The 5,550-nt window shown below is 48.2% G+C and overlaps 1 pseudogene across 1 annotated transcript; it reads left to right on the forward strand.

Moving 5' to 3' along the window:
• The first annotated feature begins 219 nt into the window (after positions 1-219).
• On the forward strand, positions 220-4,379 carry LOC116095262 (annotated as a pseudogene). The gene is made up of 3 exons (XR_004120522.1): positions 220-351; positions 1,293-4,138; positions 4,220-4,379. The product of XR_004120522.1 is annotated as an uncharacterized protein C15orf39 homolog pseudogene (transcript).
• The last annotated feature ends 1,171 nt before the right edge of the window (positions 4,380-5,550 follow it).

Consider the following 5,550-nt stretch of genomic DNA (forward strand, 5'->3'; position numbering starts at 1 on the left):
ATATATATATGTGTGTGTGTATTATATATGTACATATATATATATGTGTATATATATATGTATATGCATATATACATATGTGTATGTATATATATTTCCAAGTATATATGTGTGTGTATATATATATGTATATATATACATATATATATGTGTGTGTATATATATTTCTGAGTACTTTCAAGTCCCCCCTCCTCGCAACGTATTCCAAAGCGCACCAGAATGCTCCAGAGAACTTCACAGCTCCTCTGCTCCACAGACCATACTTCAGATTCATCAGTGTGCCCTCAGAAGTCCATTTCTAGACATATCCTCAGTGCTCTCAGGCTCTTTGCCTGTTCTGTTAAAATTGAGGTCAGCTTTGAAAAGATTCTTGACACTAATTACTGTGCCATTCCAGAATGTTAGCTCTCTGGAGTGCAGCCTGAAGCTGCTGGGAGGTCACATATTTGAATATCCACTTACTTTGACACCAGGATACTCCTTGTTCCTTTTAAAACATTAGGAAGAAAGTGACCTGCCATTCATTTCACAAATCTGCATTAATTCCTCCCACTTAGTATGTCCCAATTGCTGCCCAGGTATGTGGTCTGCCAATTTACAGCTGTGTTAAGAGCTTATTCAAGTGCTTGATTATACAGCTTTGGAAATGGAAATTTAGTGAGCCCTCGGAGCTAGAGGAGTAGAATGTCCTTTCACTTATTGCAGATCAATAGTCCATCTCAAACCAAATGCAGACGGGTTTCAGTTGGAAGAAAGGAGAATTTCAGAAGTAGCTCTTTCTGTGCAATCTGCCTCTTTGTTTAGATTTCTCCAGATTCTTGTGGCATGTGTGGGTATCTGCCTGTTGTTGCTGTTCTGACACACCTTCTAGGACTGGGATAGAGGACAACTTGTGAGGACAGGAGAGAAAAGAAATATGCCCAGACCTCTTCTCAGGAACAATTTCCAGGAATCTATTAGTTACAGATGAGAGCTGGAGCATGAAATGGATTGCCTACTTACAAATATCTGCATAGAACAAATAAGGGCAGAATCCCCAAAACAAGCACTGCACTATTTGCCCAAAGCACCCCATGTCCCCTTGAAAAGCCTCGGATGTTTGATGTATGGTACAACCTCCCTTTGAAGTGGGTTGGGTTCCCAATGATATTTTTATGTTTTTTATTGAGAATAAGAAAGGTGTTTGTGTGGTGAAGGCATGTCAGTACAGTAGTTTTAAAAATCTTTTAAGACAGGCTCTTTGCCTGTTTGCTCTCACCTAGCTAGCAAGTCTATTTCTTCACTGGCATTAGAGCCTACTTCTTCGGGATGCCAACATATATGAAGGCCAGACTCATACGGAACAGTTGGCATCCTGGACCTCATATCCATCCTTGTACCCCACCGACGTGGCAGGATCCCCACTCTGGGGTGACAACCTACATCACCTGCCTGCTCTATCGCCCTCCCACAGAAGGCTCTGAAAAGATACAAGACTCCAGTGAGCTACTGCCCTTCGGTTCCCAGGCTCATGCTGACTCAGGCCCACCTCTGGCCATGCCCAAGCCTGTCTACTGCAGCCCTTTGTGTTCCAGTCTCTCCACTTGCCTCGGAGATGGGGGATCAAACAGATCCTTGGATGTTGACTGGACCCTGGTGACTGGGTCCCTGCTGCCTTTTGCTGACCCACCCTGTTATCTAGCTACAGCTCCTGGCAAGGGACAGACCCTGGATGCGACATTCTTTCGTGGGCTACCATCCGGAGGACCTGACAAGGACACTTTTGTGACTTTTTCCCCATGCCAGGCCGTCTTGGTGAAATATCAAGCTATCCAAAGCACAGGTTTCCCGGCTTCCAAGTACACCGGTCCTTATTCTGGGGATCCTAAGCAAGCAATATCTGAGGGGCCCTCCAGACCTTGAACCCAGGTTGCACAGCCCCAGGACCACCTTGCCAGGATGCAGTGCCAGCCTGCTATCCACTGTCCCCATCTCCACAGGGAACAGTGTCTTGCCCTCTATCTTGTCATCACCCAGAAAAGCTATGGCTCTTTGCTCCCACTGCCGCCTCGAGGAGCCCACAAGGGGTCTGCATACCATGTTGGGGAGCTGGGCAGCACCTACTTGAGGCAACAGGTACCCCAGATCCCCTACATGCCCCTCTTGGTATAGACAGTTATTCCTATTCTTCTGCACCCTCCCAGCACCCTCACCAGGGCACAAGCTGGAGCCCCCTCTTGCCCCAAGTTGCCCACTGGATTTTGTCCCTAAACTCTGGGTTTTCCTTATGCCAGGGATGACCTCTCTCTCTCTCTATGGGGCATCCTCAGGGCTTTGGGGGAATACTACCCTCGCATTCCCAGAACAATGTGCATGCAGCCTTGCCACAGCCCTGTGCCTTCTAGGGAACATGCAAGCCTTTGCCAGCCAGCCGACCATGCTCTGAGCCTGTGCGACCTGCAGAGAAGCCAACACCAGAAGCTCAAGAGAAGATGTGGCTGCCCAGCTGCAGGAAAGAGCAACTACAGCCCAGGCCCAATGAGCGTCCTGGGGTACCTACTGTTATCCTAGACAGTCCAGTTTCCTGCACCTCACCAGCACTGCATGCCTGTGCCAAGGAGCACCAGTCTCTTCCACAGAAAGATGCTAGGCCTCCCAGCTCTAAACCAATGCTGGTGATTGACCACGTTTTTTTTAGGCTGGCCCCCTACAGTGCCTGCCTGGATGTATAGACATTGGAGCCCACAGCTGAGCAGGACTCAGCTCCAGGTACCAGTAAGAGCTAAGACAAAGATTACAAGGGGGAATCTGCCTGTTCAGGATGGGGCCTCCAGGTTTCACTGCTCTCTTCATGAGGAGGTGGCTCTGGACTTGAGTGTGAAGAAGTTGGTGGCAGAGGGTGTCCCTGTCAAGGTCTGTAGTCCTGAGGTGAATGAAAATCCCACCGAGGCTGTGGATGGACTAGGTATAGAAAACACAGTGTCAGGTCTGCCTGGCCTAAAAATGATGGTCACAGAAATGCCTGAAGTATCTGCAGAAGCCACACCAAGGACCAACTTCATAGCTCTGTGGCCTTCATGTTCTGAAAATTCAAGATATTCAGTCCTGCACCATTACCTGAAGTTATTGACCCATCTTCCCCTACCCCAGCTCCTGTCCCTGCATCTGCACCTTCCCCTGTACAACCTGCACCCAGTCCCTCATCTGGGTCCATGGGACTGCAGATTCTCATTCAGTCTTTGCTGGTGGTGGCATGCTTCAACCTGACCCTGCCTAGCCCACTAGCCAGAGCCTTGGCCTCCCCGGTGCCAGCCTCTGCTCTACCTGCATCAACAGCTCCTGCTCCTGCTTCAGCCTCAGGCCCTGCTCCAGCCTCTGTTCAAGTTCCCACTGCAGCCCCAGCGGACTCTCCAGAACAGCACTTTACAGGGCTGCACACATCCATTTGTGATGCCATCTCGGGCTCTGTGGCCCATTCTCCACCAGAAAAAATGCGGGAGTGGCTTGAGACAACTGGGCTATGGGGCCAGGCTGCATGGCAAGACTTCCAGGGTGGTCAGAGGCTACTAGGCAAGCTGCTGTCCCAGCTGCAGAAGTTCATGTGCACACAGTGGTGCCCATTCCCTCATGTAGTACGAGCTGGTCTCATCTTTGTGTGCACACAGCAGTGCCCATTCCCTCATGTAGTATGGTCTGGTGCCATCTTTGTGCCCATCCATTTGGTGAATGAGCCTCTCTTTCCAAAGCTGCCACCGGTCTCTGTGGACCATGTGCTGCAGGACCACCGTGTGGAACTACGGCCCACCACTCTGTCACAGGAGCATGTGCTATGTGGACACAAACGTGCCCTACACAGCTGTACCTTATGCAAATTGAAACTGCTGGCACTGTGTCAGCAGCCTGACATCTACCCTGACCTGCTGGGCCTACAATGGCATGACTGTGTCCACCGCCACCTGGGTGGCTTTGACAATGAGGCCAGAACTCTATCTCCATCAGAACCCATGGTGACCAGAGATGAGCCAGAAAGCCAAGCCTTGGCTGAGAAGTTGCCAGCCCCCAAGGCCAAGAAGCCAGGGAGAAAGTCACCAATGCCTGGCCCTAAGAAAGCAGAGGCAACCACTGGGGAAGGGGCATGTAATCCCTCACCTAAGTCTGGCTGTGCCCTACACAGCTTTACCTTATGCATACTGAAACTGCTGGCACTGTGTCAGCAGCCTGACATCTACCCTGACCTGCTGGGTAGCACCAGCCCACCAGGTCCTACTTTGAGTGCCTGCATCCTGTTAGAAACCGCCTGGCTCAGTGGTGTGGCACTGCCTACTTGGGGCCACAAGGTCTCCAGAGCAGATTAGCCTTTGCCTCACCCCCAGCTCTTGGGCAGTCAGACCTATCTGTAGCATTGTTACTAGTGCTGTTGGGACAGACAGCCATCTGGGCACCACTGTACCTGTCCTGACATCTAGCTGCACAAGGCTAGGAGTGGATATGAGGCTGGTCCCACCTAACTGGGTAGACTTCCTGAACTTCTAACTTGAGGATCTTTATTAGAAGAGATTCCTTCCCTTGAGAAAATCTGTGGGCATTGGAGCCAGCCCCATCTGACCTTGAATCCTGACTGCTGTGTCCTGGGCAAACACTTCACTTCTCATGAGTCCTTGTTCCCCATTTGTAGAATAAGACAACACAGCCAACCTTACAAGAGTTGTTGTAGGGATGACGTCTGAAATACAACTACCATGCTTTAAAAAAAATTAAGACAACTTTTTTATCATCAATTTAGCCACGCAATTGTAGATTTTATAAAATGTTTGAGACAAAGTTTCAGTCTTTGGAAAAATTATAATCCATGCACTTCTGAAATTTTTGCCCAAAGCCATGCCATTGTTTAAGGAGGCTGAGATATCATTGAAACATTTAATTTGACCATTTTACATAGCAATTCATAGGCATACTGTTGAATCTCTCTTGGAATTAACTCAAGATAACTACACTACTGGCAAGACAATATTGTCTAACATCCATGTGGAATAAGACCTAACTTGTATTTACAAGTCAAAATACTAAATCATACTTTCCACAAAAGTAAACCTTGGAGTGATGGCCAAACCTTTCTTTCAAGTTCTTCACAACCAAATAGTTTCCTGGGCCTGTGCTTGTGAAACAGTGGGTGCCTTGTGAGATGACTTGGAATGGACCCCCTGTGAGAAGTATTAGGGTGGTTACCCTGTAAGACATGTTGTAGAAGACTGTCCTGTGAAGTGAGATAGAGTGGCTGTTCCATGAGGTGAGATGGTATGGTAGGTTTGAGTGTTTGAACTGTGGTGTGGGTTGGAGTCTTTTACTAATATCACAAGATAAGAATAAGACTACTACCACAATGTTTGAGAAAAAAAATTAAGCAAGCTTTACTAAATACTGGTCAGGACAATGGACATTAGCCAGATCCATATCCAGGATTCCCAGAGCATGGAGCCATTGTGGTAGTCAGAAGCCTATAAATGCTACATCTTTTCCACTGTTATCCAATTAGGGACAAACATACATTCTGATATTCTTCCTGCCTATGTA

Source organism: Mastomys coucha, unplaced genomic scaffold (genome assembly GCF_008632895.1).
Source record: "Mastomys coucha isolate ucsf_1 unplaced genomic scaffold, UCSF_Mcou_1 pScaffold18, whole genome shotgun sequence".
In the NCBI taxonomy this organism is placed as follows: Eukaryota; Metazoa; Chordata; class Mammalia; order Rodentia; family Muridae; genus Mastomys; species Mastomys coucha.